Source organism: Physcomitrium patens, chromosome 3, assembly GCF_059467195.1.
Source record: "Physcomitrium patens ecotype Gransden chromosome 3, ASM5946719v1, whole genome shotgun sequence".
Lineage (NCBI taxonomy): Eukaryota > Viridiplantae > Streptophyta > Bryopsida > Funariales > Funariaceae > Physcomitrium > Physcomitrium patens.
In genome coordinates, this window is record NC_143412.1 from 25,931,943 (window position 1) to 25,959,223 (window position 27,281).

At 40.8% G+C, this 27,281-nt stretch overlaps 1 pseudogene; it reads right to left on the minus strand.

Moving 5' to 3' along the window:
- Nucleotides 1–2,121: 2,121 nt before the first annotated feature.
- On the minus strand, nt 2,122–27,281 carry LOC112279887 (casein kinase 1-like protein HD16; annotated as a pseudogene).

Here is a 27,281-nt window from a genome sequence, read left to right on the forward strand (position 1 = left end):
CCCCACACTGCAATTCAGCTGTCAAATTTCGGGGACTATTAACATGGTGCAGCGATCCGCACATGTTTGAAGTCCTGTTCAATCGCATTCTGAATGAATGTATCTAGCTACCTACGCCATCGATCGATCTTTTTCGATGCGAATTTGGGCTCTCCGGGTCTGCAGATCGAATGCATCGCACTTTGAATTTAGGCCTCTGCCGTGGTTGGGCGAGGTTGAACCCGGCTTAGCCTATCGATGAACTTTTTTTTTTTTTTTTTTTTTTTTTTTATCGTTTGTCGTTCAGAGTCGATGGACGTTCCAACGGCACGAGATGACGAGGGAAGATAGAAAAATAATAATAACATACGTGGGACAAAAATTGTGTAAACTATTCATTGATGATTAAATAATGGCAAAATACGTAGAAACGTGGATATCTATCAAAGGTTTGTGGTTTGAAATGCACTTGTGAAATCTCAATCTCGGTTCACGGATTCTCGCATCTTGTTATATGACTTCTTATTGTACCATTATTACTTTACAATTAGAATTAAATTTGAACATCTAAATGGTAATTGGAAATACACATATATATATATATATATATATGTATATTAATATTTTTTATATTTCACATGAATGAAACCTAGTCTCGTCGCGAGTCTCGGACTTCTTCTTCCTCTTCCTTGTCCTGCCGCAAGGCTCAATGTCATCACGAGTCTCGACTTCTTGTCTCACTCCTTTGCTCAAGTCTTGACTCCTAGCTGTCTCGACTCCTCACTGGCCGCTCAGTCTTTTGTCCAGGTCTAGGGTTTAGGGTTTAGGCACCTTGGTAGCCAATTTTAACTGGACGTGCTCTTGGCAACCGATTCTAATTGAACCTGCTCTTGGTAGCCAATTCCAACTGGACCTTCTCTTGGCAGCCGATTCCAATTGAACCTGCTCTTGGCAGCTAATTCCAACTGGACCTGCTCTTGGCAGCCGATTTCAATTGAACCTACTCTTGGCAGCCAATTCTTACTAGACATACTCTTGGCAGCCAATTCCAATGGAACTTGCTCTTGGTAGCCAATTCTAACTAGACTTGCTCTTGGCAGCCGATTCCAATTGAACCTACTCTTGGCAGCCAATTCCAACTGGACCTTCTCTTGGCAGCCGATTCCAATTGAACTTGCTTTGAATATTATCAGCGTTGGCATCAAGTTCAAATGTTCCAAATGTCGCCGATGTGTCGACACCGCTGACATCTGTTTGTGTCTCCTAGCCCCTGAGCTTGCGCCGCTTGCTGTAGCGTCGCTTGCAACATCCCACGTTACCCTCATGACATTGACTTGCTTGCAAATGACCCCGCATTTGCCCCCATTCCTCAACCGACCCAGGCCATGGCGGAGGCGACTTCGAGGGAGACAACGGAGGGCTCAACAATACAGCGTATTGCTTGTACTTGACTACCGTCGACCTGGGTGATGAATTCTGCGATGTCACATATCCTGCACCCGAGTCGACCGAGCTCGAGTACCTCGACAAGTGGCTCGGATCGTGACCTGCCGATGCTACGTCGTAAGACAAGCTCTCATATCTAAACGCCCCATCATAGCACGCCGCTACTCTAGCTCGCGGTGACCCATCGTAACCTCCTCCGCTTCGACCTCCTGTCGTCACTGCTTGTGCCGTTGCAGGCAACAACCGGAGTTACTTCAGCGTGTGTGCAAAAAACACACACCCAAACGACGATAATTTTACCCATCTTTGCACGGTTGCATCTAGTATCGAGCCGGATGCAGCCAACACTCAAACACTCTGTGCGTGAACTTGCATGCATCGCCTCTCCGAGAGCTTTCCTTCCAAAAGTCCAAGTATGCCGTCCTCGAGTAGTGGTACTGCCGCGGATCGCAATGCTTAGCTTTGTCGCCTGGGTAGACAAACGGGCACTCCGTTCAATCATGGATCCTCCCCCTCGTCCATCGCTTTACCTTGAATTCAAACATCCACAACTGGTCGACCCATATATGTTCACCACCGGCTATGCCTCCTTGTCCTTGTTGTTCGACGGCGGAAACTTATTGAATAGTGCATGAAAAAGTGTCGGTGACCCCAGTGACAATTCCCCGGCTTCCAGCGATGACGCCGACCTCAAGCTCAACCCTCGTAGGGCCACTTCACCCGCTCCACTTCTCCCTTCCCGCTCCCCGCCTCAATCAACGATTCCTTATCCAGCATCGAAAACCCTGAGAACTCACTCCTCGACACCGGCAAGCTCGACGGACTCAAAAAGAAATTATTGAATGCGTGCAACTGCGCACTCTTCCTGCCCCTCAAGTTGTGGCTTCTCTGATACATCCCACCCAATGCGCTATCTACAAGCACCTCATCGACAGGACTCCGACCCTCAGCTTTCCTGACTCACATTTTGAAGGTTACAAATTGTGTCATCCTTTCTTGTGTTCGGTGTGAGAAGCATGCAGCATCTTCCTTCGTTGCATGTCATGCATGCAGGAGGATGCTTTCCGTTTTATGATTATTTTCCATCTCCATGATATTAGACTAGAAACTTTTTCACCGGGATATGGTTTTCTACAGAGTCGAGTTATGGAAATCAATTGGAGTTCTAGTGGGAGGACTTGATTCTCATGTTGGCCGGACTACATTAGAATAGATTACATCGGGTGTAATCATAGAATCGTATGGTATGACATCTGTTCAACCTTGATCATCTCATTGAACCTAGTATATAATCCGTCAACCTCCGCCAATTAGGAACCATACATACACACACACACATGGAAGCATGTAGAGTTTTAGACACAGGTTGACATGTTATGCAGGTGGTGGAGTAGACAAGAATTGACCTAATAAGGAACATGCGAAGCGATGTAACGTCCCTCTGTCTCAAGCTCCTATTTCAACCTAAAACACAACAAAGGAACACAATCACTCACCATAGAAAACACACACACACACACACACAAAAAATAAATAAATAAAACAGAAACAAAAATAATAAAAAACAAAAAACAAAAACAATGCAAATCGCCCCAAGAATGCCTCAACTTCACTTCGAAAGAAAAAACAGATCAACACAGGGCAGCCGAATTTTGATCTAGCACAGGATCACCTCCAATGCTTGGAATTCGAGCTTGGAGTCTGGCTCACCTCGCCTTATATCACAACTTCATCTTTGACTGGACTAGGTAAACCTGGTTTAAGATTTTAGGGTTTTAGGGATTAGAGGTTTTGCAACACTTGTAAATTGTGAAGCTTAGTTCACAATTGCTTTCATGCCTCCACTCATTCTCAACGCCACAATTCAAGATTACTGGCTGCTGCATACCTCAGAATGCAATAGCTTTCATCATTTCATGTGAGCCAAGGGAAGCAGCACCCCTTCACAAATAACCGACACATTCTATACAACACAAAACAAAAAAATACAAACAAAGCCAAATACACAAAATGGACCAACAGCCCGAACAAAGCAACAAAATATATAAAACAAATGTGTCATACAAAACTTGAAAACCTAGAAATGAACAAAAAGTCCACATTCTCCATCAATACAAAAATCCCAACAACAACAACAATAACAACAACAACAACAACACAAAAAAAAAAAAAAAAAAAAAAAAACTGTAATACCTTCGAAGAGACCGCAAGCAAAATCTTGCACAAAATATATTTCTAAATAAACCCACATACATTCGAGGACGGCGAATACATGCGACAGTTCATGAACTTGAGCAATAGATCTTGTCCTTGTATCCATAACAAGAGCCCATAGATTTGTACAAGAAGCCACACTACTGTTAGGGACATAGTCCTTAGATCTTTCTAGAGACAAATTTCTAGAACCTTCTAGAAAGAAGTTTCTAGAAACTTCTAGAAGATTCCCTAAAGATTCTATAAAGATTCCCTAAAGATTCTCTTAGAAGGCTCTAGAAGATTCTTAGAATATTTTAGTAGATTCTAGAAACTTACTTGAGAAGCTTCCTAGCTCTTGGGTAGTTGCTCGAGAAGCTTCATAGTTCTTGGGAAGCTTCTTGATGCGCTTCCTTAGAACCATAGGCCAGTAGTATATATAAGAGTCGAGGCTGAAGAGTTCTTCAGCCTCGACAACGCATATCTTGAAGCTCTAGCTCAATTCTCTTGGCGTTGCTCTTGTACTCATCTGTTTAATCTAGTTCTTGTCATTTCTTCTTAAACTTCTTGTTTAGATTTCTTGTTTATATTTTTGGTCCGTGACAGTTTGTCGAGGCTGCTTTTATCTTAATATCAGAGCTGAATCCTTCTTGTTTGAGAGCGGATTACCCCTCTTCTTGAAGGTATTCTAGCGCTTTAGGGGTTGCGGATTACCTTCCTCTAAACTGATATTTTCTCAATCACAATATCAGAGCTTAGTTCTTTGAGGCAGAGAGTGAACTACCCCTTTCTTTGGAGATACTTGAGCGTTCTAAGGGTTGCGGATTACCCTCTCTTGGACTGATATTAATTCCTTTTTTTTGTTTAGCATAGCTAGTAGAAAAGATTGTTAACATCGATTTCAGAGCTTTGCCTTCTTGATAGAGTGCGGATTACCCCTCTTCTCGAAAGCATTGAGATATTTTTAGAGGTTGGGGATTACCCTCTTCTAAAATTTAAATCATTTAGTGTTTTTTTTTTTTTTTTTTCTCCGAGTAGGTTTTAGTGAAAGGTAGTGCTACAATTTTCTCCAAGAGATTTAGCAATTTCTTCTTCTCTCAAAATTTTAATCCATCTATTCTCTAAATATGGAAGTAGACTAGGTCATAGACAATGCATCTCCACAAGTAGACAATAGAGTGGCAACTCTTGTAGATCTTCAAGCTCTTATGAATAGTGTACGAAAAGAGATTGCATTTCTTCGCAATCCAAGTAAAGAACCTCAAATTGATCTAGTGACCGAAGAAGCTAGACGCGAAATTCATAGCCTACAACAAGAGATTATTCGACTAAGAGAAGCAAGACATGTGTCACATACGACCCCTATAGATACTTCAAGGATTAGTACGAAGGAACCAAAAGCGAGTATGTCAGACAAGTTTGACGGAACAAGAGCCAACTTCCGAGGTTTTGTGCAACAAGTACGGCTTTACCTACGCCTATACCCTTCTCGTTATCCGAATGGATTTACCTAGATTGCTTTCATAGATACTCTTCTATCAAGAAATGCTCGCTCTTGGTTTGCTCCACTATTGGAGAAGGATTCTCCAATATTGTACGACCTAGAGGCTTTCATAGAGAGACTTACTGCTGCGTTTGGAGATAGCGATCGAGAAAGAGTGGCTGAAAGAAAGATACAAAATCTGCGACAAGGATCACGTTTTGCTGCAATCTATGCTACAAAATTTCAACAGCTTACATGTGATCTTGATTGGAATGATAAGGCGTTCATGACACGATTTCGATATGGACTGAGAGATGATGTCAAGAACTTATTGATCACCATGCCTAAGGCGGATACTTTAGAAGAACTTATATCTCAGGCAATTATTTGTGACAACCGCCTCTTTGAATTACGACAAGAAAGACGATCAGGCTGGAGAAATGATGGAGCATTTGCTACATTTTCAAAAGGTCCAGAGAATCACTCCACAGATCTTGAACCCATGCAAATTGATGCGGTACGTTTCGAACCCCTCACAGCTGAGGAAAGGAAGCGACGGTTTGAACAAAACTTGTGTTTATATTACGAAGAAGCGGGCCATAAAGTTGTAGATTGTCGGAAGAAACAGAAGCCTCAAACAACAAGACTCAGGAGTACAAGCATGCAGAAAAACAAGGACGCCCAGCCACAATAGGGACCGTGCGGCTGGACATCTCAACATCCAAAATTAATCAAGGTCCCTTTCTCTCAGCTCAACCTTCAGATTGTTTTATGATACCTTTACATCTGGGTATTCAAGAACTACAAGTCGATGCTTTATTAGACTCGGGTGCATCTGCTTGCTTTATAGATGAAGAGTTTGCCAAGCTTCACAATATTTCTCTTGTAAAGAAACTTAAGCCTGTCCATGTAGAAGTCATAGACAGACGACCATTGTCTTCGGGCAATGTTATCCATGAAACTAAACCATTGAAGGTACGTCTTGAAAACCATGAGAGCAATATTGTATTTAATGTTATCAAGACCCCTTCATGTCCTATCATTTTGGGACTATCTTGGCTTGATAGATATAATCCATTGATAGATTGGAAGTTGCGGAAAGTGACATTTCCAACAAACTCCTTGAAGGTGGAATCTGCCAAGACAATGTCTAGAAACAAATCCTTGTTTATAGGTGCAAGGGCTTTCATGAAGGAAGCCAAGCAAAATACACCTCTTGTCATCTTCGCAACTCCGACTCGAGAAGATGCAACTCCGACTTTGGTTATTCCAAAGCAGTATGAAGAATTCAAAGATGTCTTTGAAAAGAAGAATGTTGATATGCTCCCAGAGCATCGACCCTATGACTGTGCCATTGAATTGTAAGAAGGAGCACAACCACCTTTTGGACCAATCTATAATTTGTCGTAGACGGAGTTGATTGAGTTGCGGAAGTACATTAACGAGAATCTAGCCAAGAACTTCATCCGTCATTCGAAGTAGCCAGCTGAGGCACCAATCTTATTTGTGAAGAAGAAGGATGGCTCACTACGGATGTGCGTGGACTATCGAGGCCTCAACAAGGTGACAAAAAAGAAACGCTATCCACTGCCTTTGATCTCTGGTCTTCTAGAACAACTTGGGCGTGCAAGGATCTTTACAAAGATTGAACTAAGGGGAGCTTACAACCTTGTGCGAATCAAGGAAGGAGATGAATGGAAGACAGCTTTCCGAATAAGGTATGGCCATTTTGAATACAATGTCATGCCATTTGGTCTTACTAATGCTCCAGCGGTCTTTCAACACATGATGAATGACATCTTTCGAGAGCATCTAGACAATTTTGTTATCATCTATCTAGATGATATTTTGATATTTTCTAAGAACGAGGAAGAACATGAGAAGCACGTTCGTCTGGTACTCAAAAAACTAAGGGAGCGAGGACTCTATGCCAAATTGGAGAAGTGCTTATTTCACCAAACTGAGATGGAGTTTTTGGGATTCATCGCGACTACGGAAGGCTTGAAGATGGATCCAAAGAAGGTGGAAGCAATCATGTCTTGAGAAGTTCCAAAGACGGTTATGGACGTACAATGTTTTCTTGGATTTGCTAACTACTATCGGATCTTCATCAAGAATTATTCTCAAGTTGCTGCCCCCCTCACTCGGTTAACGTGCAAGGACAAGCTCGAATGGGGACCTATCGCAGAAAAAGCATTTCAAGATTTGAAGATGGTATTTACTACAGCTCCAATCTTGGTACATCCGGACTTTACAAAGGCCTTTTATTTGGAGACAGATGCTTCGGATTTTGCTTTGGGAGTTGTACTTTCACAGATGGGCGTAGATGAGAAGCTCCATCCAGTTGCGTTCTATTCTCGAAAATTCTCTGCTGCTGAGATCAACTATGAGATCCACGATAAGGAACTCCTTGCTATAGTAGATTCTTTCCAAGAGTGGCGCCACTTTCTCGAAGGAACTGCACATCCAATGACTGTTGTCGTATTACGTGCTTTCCTGCTCGAGAACGCACCGGGCGTCTGGCTGTAGAAGGTAGTATGGAGATTCGTTGATAGTCAAGCAGTCTATCAGTTTTTGACTGCTGGAATATAAACTACAACAATGTACCGTAAATCTATACGGGTGCTCTTCGACTGCTTGTCGAAGTCCTTTTTGCCCCAGCCGGTAGGTCTCTAGACGTTACAGAGAACCCCGTACAACCCAAACTATTAACCTTCAATACTGCTTTGTACTTACGATCTTCTATCCACTAACTGTCCTGTTAGATTAACCCAATAAATTTCATTCACTCTGCATACTCAATCCTATAGACACCCCTTTAATCCTTCAATCACAGACGTAACTCGATTTTACAAAACAGTCAAGAGTATTCAAATCCACTTCATTTAAAAATCTCGATTCACCATTACAACACTGACTTCAGCAGCGATTGCCTCAGTCTTCCCAAAACTCTACGAAGAAGAAAAATCCAAATTCTATGTCTTTCCTTCCCTGACCCGAAGCATGAAGCTCCTCTCTCTAATTCCCCTGATCTTCAAAAACCTCCAATGAAAACCGAACTGGTAACCTTGCAAAAGCTTGAAAACTCGCTCCCCCAGATTCCCCCCTAACCTTATCCTCTAAATTTCTTCAATCTTCCATCTTAGATCCGGAATTGGCTCCCACCTCAAGCTTGGATCCGAAATTGGCTCTCGCCGTCTAGCTTTCTCCTCCGTTTTTACCTTTAAGAAATCCATTTACCGAAAACAACGTTCCCTGAAACGGCACAGAGAACAGGACAGCCTGAAACAGAATCGAACCCCGTAATCGGGACCACATTGAGTCGCCCGACCAATTCAGGTCCTATATTGGGAAGGATGCCCGTAGTAACCTGGATGTTCCCATAATTGGGTCCAATTGGTCCTCGCATCAGATTGGCTAAGACCCGTAGTAAGACCTGGATTTCCCGTAACTAGACTGCATTGGGTTGCCCCACCAATACAGGTCTCATATTGGATAAGAGGATCCGGATTGGATTATCGAAATTGGATCCAATTGGCTCCTCGAACCCGTCGTGTGAATTGGTCCTTCTCTTCCTGCTGACTCCCGTTATTGGAATCGAACGGAGCATTCCAGTATGCCCCGGCTGACTGTAACGGAGTCACTGAACCTGACCACTCAGTATTTGTACTGGAGTTGGTCGATGTTCCCAATATTCGAGGTAACTGAATATTAATAAAATTCCCCTTTCTTTTTATTTTCACTGTATACTCGTGTTACAACACGACATCCTCTCCCTCTGAACCTGTGCATCCTCCGGTATGCACCAATTTACCCAATTGCTGTTTGATTCAGAATATATCCCCTACGTCTTTGTCCAGTTCGTCTTCGTCACCTTCATTATCCATATCACTTTCATCTTCTTGCTGCGGAATCTCTGTACCTTCATTGAGGTCTTCCATATTCATCTCTGCGTGTCTTTGTTTAAATATTTTTACTCGCTTCCCTGCAATTGGTATTTTCAATTTTGTACCATGTAACTCCCGTAATGAGTAAGTCGCATTATCATGAACAGTTGTTACAACATATGGTCCAAACCAACGTTTTGAAAATTTCCGCAAGGTACTATGTTGATTATCCAGACTATTGTCATAAACAAGTACCCAGTCACCTTCCTCGATTGCTTTTGGTTTCAATCGATGTTGCTTATCGAATCGCGTCTTGTTTTGTAACCTTGATATTTTTAACCTTTCCAATGCTATCTGGACATCTTCCGTTCTTTGCTCCAATTGTCGAATCCTAATAGCCAGAAGTTCTTTTCTTGTCAATCCATCTTCCCATGGTAGCATACTCCAAGTAAGTACCTTTTCTTCAATCGGCATAATTGGTTTTTGACCTGTCATAAGTTCTACTGGCATATATCCTGTCACCGAACTATGTGTTGTTCGATCAATCCATAATGCAAATGACAAAAGCCGTGGCCACTCTTTAACTTTCTCATTACAAGCTTTTGTCAAGGACAAGAACTCGATGAAAGCTAAAGAGTAAGTGAGACTTTTCTCAAAAAGAAATAGGACAAAATAGAAATATGTATATTAAGAAAGAAACTGGAATGGCTATTGCCAAAATACAAGAAAACTAGAGACCCTTGAAACTAGACTAGAAGCAAGAAAGGAGTTGACAAGAGTGAAGAGGGCTTCACTCTTGCCTCTATATATACTATCTAACTAGAAGCCACGCGGCGATGTTCTATAAGACCTCCAATATATGTTGACTTTCTAGGCCACATGCCTTTGCTTGCAAGGCAAGTTTTCTATGGATGGACCACGTAGTTAGCTTGTTCTTTAAGCTTCCAACATGCGTGGCACATGGCTAACTTGTTGACCAAGTTTCTAACCTAAAAGTCAACTATAGACTCCTATAAAGTCAAAGCAGCGTCTATGAAGCTTCTAAGAAGCTTCTCTAGAAGATATTACACAATTAACCTACTTTTACATACTTTTATCTATTCATATAGGTAATTATATGTATGTCCGTGACATTACCCCTCCTTCTAGGGACGAGTTCCACGAGGAGCGGTGATTATATATTGAGAAAATCTAATATGCGGCGAATTGTATTTGCTACATACTCTGATCTTTGTTCTCTTCGAAGATAGTTGATGGGTCCTCTTAGCCATCGATAGTGTCCCATTCCAGGGCGAGAAGACCACCCTGTTATTTGATCACTGTTGAGGCCTTCATAACTTCCTTCAAATAATACATTTGAAACACCATCAGGAGTCGTTCCTATCTCCAATAATATCACCAAACATCGAGAATCTCTTCCAAGGTCGTGATACCAAACGCGTTGTATCTCACCATCTATTCGAGGAAGAACATGTTGTTCTTGAGGGTCTTCATTTCGATTGCGTCGTCTTGAAGGTTGTGACAATCGCAATGTCTCATCCGGTAAGTCAACAAACGAAGGTTCTTGAGTTGAATCCGCTGGTTGTTGGATCTCCATCTAATTAGCGTCACAAAATGCAAAGAAGTTACAAACAAGGATAGGAAATTGAATGTTATCTTGCCTCAATCTTGTCTCTTTTATAAGAGAGGTTTTCATCTTGGTTTTGATGGATGTCGTTGATGAAAAACTTTGACTTTAGCTGATGCATTTGCTAGATTCCTGGATGGCTCTCATGTGCGCTCACTAATATCATATTCGCACCAATGAACAAGATATTCCAGCTTATTTCGGCGCCGCCTTGAGTCTAATATCTCTTCCACCTCAAATTCTTCATTATTATCTACTTCTATAGGAGGCGGTGGCATTTGTCTTCTTCCTTGTATATCCACTGTCTTATATGGTTCAAGAAGAGACACGTGGAATACAGGATGGATCTTCATTGACTCCGGTAGATGTAACCGATATGCAACTGGGTTGATCTGTTCAGAAACAGAAAAGGGGCCAAGCCTACGATAGTCCAATTTGTCACAAGGTCGAGTGGTCTTGATATTGCGACGAAGTAGCCATACCTTATCACCCACGTTGAGTTGTGGTTGCTCTTTACGATATACATCTGCATTTATCTTTTGTCGTTCTTGAGCTTTCTTCAACTGCGCCTTCATTATTGCATGTAACTCTGACAACCGATTTGCCATATCTTCTGCTGCAGGATTATCAACTTTTGAAAAATCAAAAGTATCAAGTCGTGGATGATAGCCATAATTGGCAAAGAAAGGTGTTTGTTGCGTGGAGGAATGTACCGTATTATTATAAGCAAACTCTGTCAATGGCAGAAGGTTTGTCCAATCATCTTGTTGGTAGTTGATGGTACACCTTAAATACTGTTCCAAGACTTGGTTTACGCGCTCTGTTTGTCCATCAATTTGAGGATGGAAAGCTGAAGATAGCTTTATGTCCACTTTTAAAATCTTGAAAAGAGTCCTCCAGAATCTCGACACAAATTGAGTTCCCCTATCCGATATGATATCTTTAGGTAATCCATGATAGCGATAGATATTATCAATGAAAAGCTTAGTTGTTTCTTCACCTGTGATAGATTTTGTACATGGCATAAAATGTGCCATCTTGGTGAAACGATCTACTATCACAAATATAGAATCATAAGATCTTGAGTTTGGAAGATCTGTGATGAAATCCATAGAAACAGAAGACCATGGTTGTTCTGGTATAGGTAATGGCTGAAGAAGTCCGTAAGGTCGATGTCGAGGAATTTTTGATCTTGAACAAATATCACATGATTGTACAAAGTCTTTGACTGACTTCCACATTTGTGGCCACCAAAAATCTCTTGATATGAGTTCCAAAGTCTTATTATATCCAAAGTGCCCTGCTGCTGGAAAGTCATGACGTGCTTGAAGAACACGCAAACGTGCTTTTCCTTCTGGAACATATAGGCGTCCTTCAAAATATAATAGATTATTCTTGAACTCAAACTTAGAAGAATCATGAGACTTGGAAGAATTATTCTCGATATCATAAACAAGAGGGTCTGAGGACATACTGGACTGGATTTGCTTGAGAAAAGTTGAATCAACAGTCAGTGTTGATTTCACTTCTCGGAGATGAAATTGCTCCGGTTTCAAGAGGACCGTTCTTTGTTGCTCAAAAGCTGCATCTCCTTCTTTTGGTGCAAAATAAGAACGTCTAGACAGGGCATCGGACAAACCTTGTTGTTTTCCTGGCCGATAAGTGATAATGAAGTCGAATCTTGACAAAGACATACTCCAACGAGCTTGACGACGATTCAACACGCGTGCTGACATGAAATACTCGAGGTTCTTGTGATCTGTATACACAGTGACTGGACTAGAAGCACCTTCTAGATAATGAAGCCATTCTTGAAAGGAATCCACGATTGCAAGAAGTTCTTTATCGTGGATCTCATAATTGATCTCGGCTGCTGAGAATTTTCTTGAATGAAAAGCTATCGGATGAAGTTTGTCATCTGTTCCCATTTGTGATAAAACTACACCCAAGGCAAAATCCGATGCGTCTGTTTCCATAAAAAATGCCTTGGAAAAATCAACACGATATAAGACTGGTGCAGAGACAAACGATGTCTTCAAGGCTTCAAATGCTGCTTCCGCTTCTTGATTCCATTGGAATTTATCTTTACTAGTCAAGCGTGTAAGTGGAGCTGCAACTCGTGAGAAATCTTTGATGAAGATCCGATAGTAATTGGCAAATCCCAAGAAACATTGGACATCTCTCACAGTCTTTGGAATCTTCCAATCCATGATTATTTGGACTTTCTTAGAATCCATCATAAGACCATCATTTGAAATGATGTATCCTAAAAAGTCAACTTGAGTAGTGTGAAATACACACTTTTTCATCTTGGCGTACAATCCTGCATCTCTAAGTTTTTGCAATACTTGACGAACATGTATTTCATGTTCTTCAACATTCTTAGAATAAATCAGGATATCGTCTAGGTAGCAGACGACAAAATTGTCTAAGAATTCACGAAATACATCATTCATGAGATGTTGAAAAGCAGCTGGTGCATTCGTGAGTCCAAAAGGCATGACATTGTATTCAAAGTGTCCGTACCTGGTTCGAAACGCAGTCTTCCATTCATCTCCTTCTTAGATCCGTACTAGATTATATGCTCCTCTTAGATCTATTTTTGTATAGATCTTAGCTTGATTTAACTGGTCAAGGAGTCCTGATATCAAAGGTAATGGATACCTATTCTTGATTGTGATCTTGTTGAGTCCTCGATAGTCAACACACATTCGTAAAGATCCATCTTTTTTCTTTACGAATAAAATTGGAGCTCCTGCTGGAGATTTTGAATGGCATATGAAATTCTTCGCTAAATTCTCGTCAATATATGTCTTGAGTTCAGCCAACTCATCTTGCGATAAACTGTAAATTGGTCCAAATGGTGGCTGAGTTCCTTCCTTGAGATCGATTGAACAATCGTATGGGCGATGCTCAGGAAGAATATCTGCATTCTTTTTCTCAAAAACGTCTTGATAATCTTGATATTGACTTGGAATGCCACTTGAAGTCTTTACGCTTTCAGAAATAGGTGCAACATAAATAGCAAAAGTTGATCCTTCTTTTGCTGCGTGTATAAATGCTTTTGCACCTATAAGTGCGGGTTTTACTATACTAGACTCATGGTTTTTTACTTGATTAATAGAACTGTTACTAATGCTCCGAGGAAAATCAAGTTTACGAGAAATCCAATCTATTCGAGGATTATACTTTTCTAACCATGATAAGCCTAAAATTATTGGATTAGAGGGAGATCTAATTATATTAAAAATTACGCAACTACTATGACCATTTATTACTACATCTACAGGAAGTGTTTCGTGAGTTACATCTCCAGAAGACAACGGACGACCATCTATGACTTCTACGTGTACAGGTTTAGTTTTTTGTATTAATGATATTCTATGACATCTAGCAAATTCTTCATCTAAAAAACAAGATGAGGCTCCTGAATCTATCAAGGCAGAGGCTTTGTAATTATTAGGTCCTAAACGCACATCTATTATAAAACAAGGAGATGGTTCTGAGGAGAGGATAGGACCTTCATTAGAAGTTGTACAAGATTCCAGCCGCACGGTCCCTATTGTAGCTGGACGTACTCGTTTTCCGACATACTGTCTTCTTTGACAGCCGTACTCTTCATTTTGTAGTTACGTCGCTTCTTTGGACAATGTTGAGCAGTGTGCTTAGGTTCTCCACAATATAAGCACAATCCTTCTTGTCGACGACGAGACTTTTCTTGCTCAGTAAGAGGTTTCAAACGTACCGCATCAATTTGCATATCCTCTACTTCTGAAGGTATGTGTTGAGGAGACGTCGGTGTTGCCATTGAATTGTAGTAACGTTGAGGCCTACTTGTGTGACTCTCGGATCGAAATTCAAAAAGTCGATTGTCGCACTTCACAGCAAAGTCAATTGCTTGACTCAATGTTTGAGGATCAGGTAAATTAAGCATCAATTTCTTTACCTCATATTGTAATCCGTAGAGAAATTGACTCACAAGTGCGGCATCATCCCACTTGATATCAGTTGCAAGTTGTCGAAATTGCGAAGCATATAATGTTACTGATCGATTGCCTTGTTGCAAAATACGGATCTTGTTGGTTGCAACACGAATTGCATCATGTTCTCCAAACATGGATCGAAACTCCGCCAAAAAAGCCTCCAGATTATCCAATATTGGATCTCGTCGTTCAAGAAAAGATGAAAACCATGACAATGCTGAACCTGAAAGAAGTGTACCAATGAATCTAACTTGTGACCCTGGAGTTGGATAGCTATGGGGTTGAAGTTCAATCACTAATTGGACCTGATTGATGAATCCTCGAAACTTGGATCTGGTACCATCAAACTTCTCGGGCAAGGCCACTCTCGGTTCTCTAACACTCGAAGGGTGTTCCATTCTGGGAGAAGGGACATGGTTTGGTGCAGATGTTGAAGCAGCCCCAATCATCTCTATATCTTCACTTCCTACCATTCTTGTTGCTCCTTGTGGTGGTAAATTGAGTTGATGCATCGCAAGCATTAACTCCCTCAATTGTTCTTGCATCTGTGCCATTGCACTCTTCATTTCAACAAGCTCTGCCATAGTAGCACTTAAAAAAGAGAAGATGTCTAATAACGCTCAAAACAAATAGAAGAGAGGAATTGATAACAAAGAAAATACTAAGAACAATATCAGTTTAAAAGAGGGTAATCCGCAACTTCTAATGCGCTTATGTCTTATCAAGAAAAAGGGGTAATCCACTCTTAATCAAGAAAAGACAAAGCTCTCATATTGTAAGTGTACTCTTGTCAATCTGTCAAGGACAAGAACTCGATGAAAGCTAAAGAGTAAGTGAGACTTTTTTCAAAGAAATAGGACAAAATAGAAATATGTATATTAAGAAAGAAATTAGAATGGCTATTGCCAAAATACAAGAAAACTAGAGACCCTTGAAACTAGACTAGAAGCAAGAAAGGAGTTGACAAGAGTGAAGAGGGCTTCACTCTTGCCTCTATATATACTATCTAACTAGGGGCTACGTGGTGACGTTCTATAGGACCTCCAATATGTGTTGACTTTGTACGACACATGCCTTGACTTACAAGGCAAGTTTTCTATGGATGGACCACGTAGTTAGCTTATTCTTTAAGCTTCCAACATGTGTGGCACATGGCTAACTTGTTGACCAAGTTTCTAGCCTAAAAGTCAACTATAGACTCCTATAAAGTCAAAGCAGCGTCTATGAAGCTTCTAAGAAGCTTCTCTAGAAGATATTACACAATTAACCTACTTTTATCTACTTTTACATACTTTTATCTATTCATATAGGTAATTATATGTATGTCCGTGACAGCTTTAACCAATGCTTTCACAATCGGCGGGTGACCGCGTTCGCTTTTTGCATTCCCTTTCGGATTATAAGCAGTAGTCAGTGATAGTTTAACTCCACATCTTTCAAAGAACTTACGAGCTTCTTGTGCATTTAATTCTCCACGATCTGCAGTGATTTTTCCTACGCACCCGTAACGGCAAATGACATCTTCAAGCAAAAACCTACAAATCCCCTCTGTAGATTTTGTCCTCAATGCTCTTCCTTCTACTTGATTTGATAAATCTTCACGAGCTAAAACCAAATATCTCATCTGCCATAACCCAACCGGCATAATAACCAAATCAACAACCTAATTAAAATGAATAGCCAGAGGATACGTAGGATGAAGACCATCTCAATGTCGAATATTAGAATACGATTGACAGATTTCACATGACTCTACAAATGAGAGTACATCTCGATACATATTTTTCCACCAATATCGTTCCTTGAGTTTAGCAAAAGTAGCCCAGATTCCTCTATGCCCTGCCCATAAACTATCATGAAACTCCTTTAATAATTTTAGTTTTTCTTCCCTTTTGCCTATCACTCGTTGTGGCATCCCAATTCTTTTCTTCCATTTCTTCCATAAGAATCCATCTCGAAGTAAAAATCCATATTCTTTTTTTCTTATTTATTTGAATTTTTCTGTAGACCAATTCTCCTGCTTAGACAAGGTATTCAAATAATGACCAATATCCAATAATTCTCCTTCATAAGATTCTTCAAGAAATAGCTTGTCTTCTCTGTTGAGATTTGATATTGAATAGAATTTCAATCCGACATCATCAATGTCTTCAACCATTTCGTCCTCCCTCTCGTATCTTGCTCGAGATAGCATGTCTGCTACTAAATTGTCCTTTCCAGTGATATGCTTAAATTCTGAATTTAGTGACTTAATATAAGCAATCCATCTCAACATTGCAATATCTGGCGTTAAACAGTTAATAATCATTCCAAGCAATGGCAAGCAATCTGTTTCAATTACTACTACTGCCCCAATCAAATAGTCCTTTTCAGCTTTCATAGCCGAAACGACTCCCCAAAGTTCTCTTTTGACTTGCGAATATGCACGCTGACGAATACTTAAAACTTTAGCCCCAAATCAAACTGCAAATCTACTCCCATTCGAATCATCTTGACCCACCGCCCATCCAACGGCAATTGGACTAGCGTCTACAGTAAGAATCACTGGTCTATTGCACTTATAATCAACCTTCCTCAACATTGGAGGTGACATCAATAATTTCTTCAATCTTTGCATTGCCTGAATATGCCTTTCTTTCCATTCAAATCGGTAACCCTTGCGTAACAGTTCATATAATGGATCCGCTATGTGAGCAAAATGAGGGATCCAGATTCGATAAAATACACATGTACCCAAAAACCTGCGAACCTCTGTTAAAGAACCACAATCCTCTTTCATCCTTCCAATTGCATCAACTTTAGTCGGATCTGGTTTTCTTCCGTAAGATCCGCATAAATGTCCAACAATTACAACCTCTCGCACTCCAAATACGGACTTCATACCCGATAATGTAAGATGAACTTCTCCAAGTCGAGTTAAAATCTTTTCACAATCTTGTATATGATCAACAACATGTCTGCGACACCCCCTCGTATCTAAAGTTTCATCCTTGTCTCCTTCTCTTCACCCTTTTATAGGAACATCATCCAGAAAAGGTATAGTCTTTTCCGGGATAAAATCTCTCAATACCTTATTCATCCCATTCATCATATGCGCAACTGAGTTGGTCGCGCCTTGAGGAAGAGTGCACATTCTAACCAATCCAAGCGGTGTCCTCATCGTTGTCATATCTCTACATCCTTCGGCAAGTTGAAATTGATCATAACCTAAATACAAATCACCCATTGAATAGATCGCCCTTCCAATAAACGCCTCAGCAAATTCATCCACAATAGGTCCAATTCCTGCATTCCTGACAGTTAAAGCATTCACCGGCTGCATATCTTGAATAAACCGTAGTGACCCATTCTTCTTAGGTACCGTAAACCATCGACTAGAATACGGCGCAAATGAAGGTTCTAATATTTTCATCTTTATCTTTTCTTTCAATAGTTTGACCAATTTAGGTAAATGTGTCCTCGGTACTGGAATCGGTCTTAGATTCCAAGGTACATGTGGTACAGTGAAGATAACCATAGGTGTTATAATATTTGGATCCACACACCCAATTTCATGAGATTCGAAGGCAAACGATCTACCTTGTTTAGCCAACATCTTTTTGAAGCAAGTAATTTCCTCCGGCAATAAAGAACCATCAGAACCAATCTTCAATTCTTCAAAAGTCTCTTCAGTAAACTGATGTCCAATACTCATTGGATCTCTTAAACTTGCTTCTTTTGATGCTTCTCCCATTTGTTCTTTAGAATCCTCTGGTAATGGTCCGGCAACAGGCTTTACCTTCTTATCTGCCGTTTTATATCTCGTCTCTATTGTGACTTCTGGTGCTTGAAAAGATTCAAGCATGGTATAAACCTCTCTCGAATGAATCTCAACAATCTTATCATTATCTCCTAACCCAATAGATGTAATCAATTCCAATGAATCTTCCAGCCCATTTTCTTCATAAACACCCAAAATCCTCTCATCATCTTGCAATGTACCTATCTTGCGTAACTGTCCTTCAATATCATATAATCTTTTTCTTTCTTTTCTTTTAAAATCATCAACTTTCTTATACATAATATTTCCATTCTCCAATATACCAATAAAACTCGCATCAAAGGCACCTTCATCTCGCGAGAGTACCTCCTCTTTTGTACCTCCATAATCTCGCTTTACAGTGGTACCTCCCCAAAATCCTTAAATCCTTCAACAATCTTTGGCAATGGTTTCTCCCTCAACCTATCTTGATTCCGTTCATGGTTAGGAGGTACTGTTAGAAATTGTACAGCTTTCCTCCCATCTTCGCTCCGTACTCTTGCATAAGCAGAACCATCGTCAAATACCTTTGTTTCCATCCGTGTTGCCGTGATATAAGGTTGTCCTAAAATCAACGGATAAGACGTTGTATCTTGAACGAAGAAATGTTGCTCCGTCGCAACATCCTCAATCCGAATTTTGACACCTGGACAAGCTCCATATAATTCACCTCGTGTGTTATTAGCTGCTCGTATTGCCCATCCATGTTCCATATCAATTGGCCATTTTTGCTTCTTATAAAGATCTTTAGACATGAGATTTATTTCAGAACCATGGTCCACCAAAGCAACTATTGGTTCTTCTATATCTCCTACCTTCACCAATACCTCAGTAGTTGCCCTTGCCCAATGCTTTCGAGTATAATGGCTCAAAGTTTCCATTTCCTTGTCACTAGAATCTTCGAAACGTACTCACTGATTATACCCATTCTTTTCATTTGTTGGTTGCTTGTAACCAATATCAACCTCTTCTTCATCTCTACATATTCTTGCATCAATAGCATGACTCATTCCAGTTTCGCTCATTAATTACCTCTTTCGCTTAATGCTGTCAATGATAACATCATGAAACTCCTTCTTTGCAATTTCCAAGACTTCTTTCAATGTGAATTCCACCTTAGCGTTTAATATACGTTCTTCCAACACCCCTTTTAAATTTGTTGCCGCTTCAATATCAGAAAGTAGCTTATAAGCAATTGATTTGCCCTTATCTTTTGTCTCCGTTGTTTTTTCTCCCAATGATGCTGAGGTATCCTTTACAGGCAATTCTTGTGAAGCTGCCTCCCGAGCCTTGTCTCCTCGAGTTTGCCTCTTAAAAGAATTTCCTTCTCTAGTATCATCAAAATTTCCTCGTCTTTTTTCTTCCATCAAAGCTTCATGTTGGCTCTTAGCAATATATGCATGAACTAAAAGAGACTCAACGGGATCCTCCCAACCTGTTCTTCCTCGTATTGTAGCTGTTGTTTTCAATAAGGCTTCTCGAGGTAATTTCCCTTCTTGCATTGTAGAAACGGCAGAAGCCCAAAACTCACTAGTTTCCGTACTTCCACCAATTTCATCATCTACTCTAGCACCATAACTTGCACTTTCTCGTACTACTGTTTCATGCTCTTTTAAGTAATCTTGAACCAATGCTCTCATTCCTCCCTTGCCAAAATTGGTTTGAAGAAGATCCTCCCTATCTTTTAATGCTATCTTCCCATCTTTCTAGCAAATAATTTCCTACCGTATCATATTATTAAATTCATTGCAATCTTTTCTAGTGTGTGAAGCATCATCACACCAAATGCATCTTTGTACATATCCTTGTTTTGAAACATTCTTCGAATTATTTATAGAAGTATTCTCTTCAAGTCTTGCCAATTTGATTTGAAGATCTCGCATTCCTCATATAATTTCTTCCATACCCATATCTGCTTTCTTTGACAAGGATGTCGAAGGTTGAACTGTAGGCATTGTCGGTGGTGTTGTACGTACTGGAGCTTTGGGTGTTTGTACTGTTTTCGGAATATTATTCCTATCCTTCTTCCTTTCTTTTTTTGTAAGCAACCCCACTGCATCTTCAACGTTCTTCTACTTCATTGTCAATCCTTCATCTTCTTCTTTGTCTTCAAGAAGGGGTTCTAATTTCTCTTGCAATTCTCCATCAGCAGCTTGAAGAAATAGATCAACTTTGTTCGGCTCCAATGTCAATTTTTCTACCTTCGATAATTGAGAGTACTGCCTCTCAAATTCCCTTAGTAGCTCTGTTGCTTGCAAATTCTTATTGGGCCGTTCAATCCATCTCAGAAACAACTTCTTAGTAACGCGATCAGCATCTTCCAAGAAATATTCGTCTTTCAATGCATGTGAAAAATCCTCCCATGAATTCCCACAACGATCCGTAATCGATGTAATATGGTCCCTTATCTCCGGTATCGTGGCAAGTCCAAATAGTGCAACCATTTTTTTCTCAGAAACCCGATTTAATTCCATTTCACGAACATAACATCTTAAATACCTTGAAATATTCCTCCCATCAAATTGATCAATTTTATTGACCACTGCTTGCAATGCTTTGGTTGCCAAAGCTTCCTTTCGATCATTGCTTTGTTGTTACTACATTGACAATGAGAAGGCTTGAAACAAACTAGCAATAGACGGATCCATGTGCATACTTTGTCCTTTAGAAGACTCCCCACCAGAAACTTCTCCCAAAAATCCTTCAAAATTTTTATTTTCATTTTCCATAAAAATAAAGATAAAATCAACCGAAATCTAATACCTTCTACCTCAAGCTTTCACGTCGGGTTCACCACTTATGTCGTATTACGTGCTTTCCTGCTCGAGAACGCGCCGGGCGTCTGGCTGTAGAAGGTAGTATGGAGATTCGTTGATAGTCAAGCAGTCTATCAGTTTTTGACTGCTGGAATATAAACGACTGCAATAATGTACCGTAAATCTATACGGGTGCTCTTCGACTGCTTGTCAAAGTCCTTTTTGCCCCAGCCGATAGGCCTCTAGACGTTACAGAGAACCCCGTACAACCCAAACTGTTAACCTTCAATACTGCTTTGTACTTACGATCTTCTATCCACTGACTGTCCTGTTAGATTAACCCAATAAATTTCATTCACTCTGCATACTCCTCCTATAGACACCCCTTTAATCCTTCAATCACAGACGTAACTCGATTTTACAAAACAATCAAGAGTATTCAAATCCACTTCATTTAAAAATCTCGATTCACCATTACAACACTGACTTCAGCAGCGATTGCCTCAGTCTTCCCAAAACTCTACGAAGAAGAAAAATCCAAATTCTATGTCTTTCCTTCCCTGACCCGAAGCATGAAGCTCCTCTCTCTAATTCCCCTGATCTTCAAAAACCTCCAATGAAAACCGAACTGGTAACCTTGCAAAAGCTTGAAAACTCGCTCCCCCCGATTCCCTCCTAACCTTATCCTCTGAATTTCTTCAATCTTCCGTCTTAGATCCGGAATTGGCTCCCACCTCAAGCTTGGATCCGAAATTGGCTCTCGCCGTCTAGCTTTCTCCTCCGTTTTTACCTTTAAGAAATCCATTTACCGAAAACAACGTTCCCTGAAACGGCACAGAGAACAGGACAGCCTGAAACAGAATCGAACCCCGTAATCGGGACCACATTGAGTCGCCCGACCAATTCAGGTCCTATATTGGGAAGGATGCCCGTAGTAACCTGGATGTTCCCATAATTGGGTCCAATTGGTCCTCGCATCAGATTGGCTAAGACTCGTAGTAAGACCTGGATTTCCCGTAATTAGACTGCATTGGATTGACCGGCCAATTCAGGTCTCATATTGGATAAGAGGATCCGGATTGGATTATCGAAATTGGATCCAATTGGCTCCTCGAACCCGTCGTGTGAATTGGTCCTTCTCTTCCTGCTGACTCCCGTTATTGGAATCGAATGGAGCATTCCAGTATGCCCCGGCTGACTGTAACGGAGTCACTGAACCTGACCACTCAGTATTTGTACTGGAATTGGTCGATGCTCCCAATATTCGAGGTAACTGAATATTAATAAAATTCCCCTTTCTTTTTATTTTCACTGTATAGTCGTGTTACAACACGACGTCGTATATACAGATCACAAGAATTTGGAGTATTTTATGTCGGCTCGGGTTTTGAATCGATGTCAAGCTCGGTGGAGTATGTCGCTATCCAGGTTCGACTTTGTTATTACTTATCGGCCTGGGAAGCAACAAGGATTGTCCGATGCATTATCAAAGAGATCATATCTCGCGCCAAAGGCTGGAGATGCAGCATTTGATCAACAGTGCACGACATTGTTGAAGCCAGAGAAATTTCGGCTCAATGCAGCTATTATACCAATTGATGCTGACTTCCTCGACCAAGTACGGGCCGCAATCATTGAAGATTCTTTAGCCCTTGATATCAAGCAACATGCTAGTGGTGATAAATTCAAGATGGAAGGAGATCTAGTATATTTTGAAGAACGGTTGTATATCCCAAAAGGGCTAGCACGACTCCGAGTTCTTCAATCTCACCATGACTTTCCAGCTGCGGGACATTTTGGATTCAATAAGACCTTGGAACTTATTTCCCACAATTTCTGGTGGCCTCAAATGTGGAAGGATGTGAAAGATTTTGTTGTATCTTGTGACATTTGTTCAAGATTCAAAAACCCTCGACATCGGCCTTATGGACTTCTACAGCCATTGCCTATTCCGCGCCGACCATGGTCTTCGGTTTCCATGGACTTTATTACGGATCTACCACCATCAAATTCATTTGACAACATTTTTGTTATCGTAGACCGGCTTACAAAGATGGCGCATTTTGTCCCTTGCAAGAAGACATCGTCAAGCGAAGACACAGCAAGACTCTTTCTTGATAATGTGTATCGATATCATAGTCTACAAGATGCTATCGTATCGGATCGAGGAACCCAATTTGTGTCAAAGTTTTGGAAATCTCTTTTTGAGATATTGAAGGTGGATATCAAGCTTTCTTCGGCATTTCATCCTCAAACGGACGGCCAAACAGAACGGGTGAATCAAGTTTTAGAGCAATATTTACGTTGCACCATCAACTATCAACAAGATGATTGGGCCGCATATCTACCGCTAGCCGAGTTTGCATATAACAACACCCTTCATGCGTCAACTCAACAAACGCCATTCTTTTCCAATTATGGATACCATCCGAAGCTTGACTTATGGAGTTCGTCAACGATTAACAATCCGGCAGCTGAAGGATTGGTGAAGGAGCTTTTGCAGCTTCAAACTACATTGAAGCTTCAATTGCAAACTGCCCAAGAATCTTACAAGGCGTCCGCGGACAAATTTCGGAATCAGGCACCTAAATTCACGATTGGAGACAAAGTTTGGCTGCTTCGACGAAATATTAAGACCAAGCGGCCATGTGACAAATTGGACTATCGGAGATTGGGACCATTTGTTATCCAGAAGCAGATCAATCCTGTAGCGTATCGTCTAGAGTTACCAGCTACTATGAAGGTACATCCTGTCTTTCATGTTTCTTTGTTGGAGCCTTATCGAGAATCGTCTTTTCCTGGAAGAGTACAATGTCCACCACCTAGCATAGAAATAGAGAACCACGAAGAATACGAGGTGGAAAAGGTCCTGGATTCACGGCAAAGATGGGGCAAATTAGAATACTTTGTGTATTGAAGCGGTTACGATATTAATGAACGAACATGGGAGCCGGCCGAAAATCTCGCGAATGCGCCACAAAAGGTACAGGAGTTTCATCGACGATATCCTGAGAAACCCAAGCCGATTCGACGATAGCTTCTTATTGAAGCTTGCTCATCCAGAAAACAGAAAAGAGGAGAGAGCACCACCAAAATCCATAGTTGATGTAGTCATTCTCTCCAAGATAGCGTAGAACTTTGTTAGTAGTCCAAGTTTGTTTTAGCCTTTGAATATGTATAGCCAAGATACTACACTTGTCATGTCATCTCAAGCAACTAGCTCACGAAGATGACCGCGAGATGAAGAACCGCCTGCACCATGATGACGTCGAAGGATTCCGAGCGACAGATCGCTGGTGATTGTATTTGAAGTCGAGCCTGCCTACAATGGTCAGCCAGAAGGAGTGTTTGCAGGACAATTTCACAATGAAGACACAGAGGTTCATGCTTGGTCAGAAGTTGAAGGCGTGGGCCATTACCGTTGGCTTCAAAGACCATTGAATCACTTGCCTCGTGAACAACAATTGGAGTTCATAGCAGAGGTTATGCGACACATCTTCATTTTCTTGCGTTGGTATTGACTGACGATAATATTGCTTCTCGAAGACCTCGAAGCTAAAGGAGGAGGTGATGTTAGGGACATAGTCCTTAGACCTTTCTAGAGACAAGTTTCTAGAACCTTCTAGAAAGAAGTCTCTAGAAACTTCCAAAAGATTCCTTGAATATTCTCTTAGAATATTCTTCAAAGATTCTCTAAAGATTCTCTTAGAAGGCTCGAGAAGATTCTTAGAATATTCTAGTAGATTCTAGGAAATTACTTGAGAAGCTTCCTAGCTCTTGGGTAGTTGCTCGAGAAGCTTCATAGTTCTTGGGAAGCTTCTTGATGCGCTTCCTTAGAACCATAGGCCAGTAGTATATATAAGAATCGAGGCTGAAGAGTTCTTCAGCCCTCGACAATGCATCTCTTGAAGCTCTAGCTCAATTCTCTTGGTGTTGCTCTTGTACTCATCTGATAATCTAGTTCTTGTCATTTCTTCTTGAACTTCTTGTTTAGATTTCTTGTTTGTATTTTTGGTCCGTGACAACTGCTTATATACAAACCGTCTTCATTACCCTTTTCCACGTGCTCCGTAAGCCGGGAATCAGCTGCATGGTAGTGATACCTGCACGTCGAAACAAATGTAGGAATGAAAGTTCAATAAATGGGTCTGTCCAAATCCAAACTGCTTGCTGAAAGTAAACGCATGTTGTAGAAATCGGAATAGCTGATCGACATCCAGGAGGACAAAGTCAAAATCGACGATACACACATGACCGGGCTCATGCCTAACTGAGCAACATCACACCACATCAATGACGAAAGCTCGCACCGCCTTACCTCTGCTTCATTTGGCCACCGAGTGTTGTAAACGTTGTAATCCATTGAGTTGCGGGCATTCCTAACCGGATCTTTTTCTTAGGTTGGTCATCCTCATCTTCTTCAACATGTGATTCGCCCTCTCTTCTGACCAACCTGTATGGAACACTAGAAACAAAAGGCTTTATTAATATGATGATCAAATGAAGAGTAGGTTCAAAAAAAGAATCCTCAGTGTAGGGACAGGAAAAACGAAGCAAAAGAAGGTCATAGAATGCACTTTTTCAACACTGTCTGTGTTTATGGGTCTCACAGTAGGATTAGGACCCAAGATGGAATCGAAGAATAGAACGAGCTTGCCGTGGTTTGGCTCTTCATCGAACTTCATATTTGCGACCATCTCCTAAACGTCTGTTTAAAAACGGAACCGGGCAGAAACAGCACAGCATTTCGAGAGAAGTTGCCATTTTCTTCTTCCACACCAGAAAACCTTTGTTGTCGCCCTACAAAACCAAATATATAGAGCACGTCCAAATGAAAAATAGTGAGAAGTAAGGAAGGAAGGAAGGAAAAATAAATAAATAAATAAATATAAAATATATATATATATATATATATATATATCGCATTGATCACTTCTTCATTAGCTACTAGCTACAAAGTTGATCAGTACCTGATAACCTTGTCAAGGATGACTACCCCACATAAGGAATACCAAAGTATAAGCCAGTGATCCCAAGTCGTCCTTCCTACTCCTAGTCCTTTCCATATGTGCATGCATACTCGCATAGCGAACAGTTCCACTGCATATACGAAAATTATACAAAATCAAAATATAGCTCAAAAACAAAACAGTCGCTGCCAACCGCTAAAACATGAATGGCAACTACAGATCAAGACAAGAGGGGGAAGGAAAAGAGCCTCACCGGAACACATCAAGCCTTTGGTCATATTCTACATGCTGACCGGTTGTACCATCCCTCCATCGAGTAGCTGCATATATGGGAGAAAGACGTTAATCTTGGTGTGAAATTGACTTGTGCATGGACGTAGCAGTAATAAACTCATCCAATTCTCAGTCCAGATGCTCTTCATGTAACAGTTAACAGATGTTAACGAATGTAACGCCAAATTGGAGCAAAGGAGGTTGCTAATGTGTGAACAGAGAACGAATTGCAACACAACGATACTGAAAACTCACCAAGCCCGAGATGTACATGAAAAAGCTTCTTCTCTTCAGGTGTATTGGATTGTCCCAGGAGAAAGTTCTCGGGCTTCACGTCTCCATGTGCATACCTGCTCAATCAGAACGAGCTGCCCTAAATACTTGCGCTTGACCCCGAAGAGTTCCAAACATCCCGGAGACTTGGCCCGAGCATATCCATGACCTACAACATGTGAACGAAGTCGAAATCGGATTAAAATAAATAAATACATACATAAATAAATAAATAAATCATGAGAAAAGTTTGAAAAGAAGACGACTACATGAAAATTAAAGATCTGCTTGGACTACAACAATTCAATAGGTGACTCACCATGACGTAGTAGTCGCCTTGTCGACCTTTCTAATATACACGACCAACACCATGGCTGCCACCAAGAGTGCTGGAGAAAGAACCCGCGCCAACCATGGAGGTTTAGGAGACAAGCCCTAATCATATTTGAATGATGAAAATAAGAAATGCAGAAAGGTAATTGCGACACTAGTAATCACATCCCAAGAGTGAAATCACACTGGTTTGAGCTCGAGACGCACTTGTAAACCTGCCACTCGTAAGGAGGACCATGATTGTAGCCCTTACCACTCCGATGCTCGAACTTGCTCGAA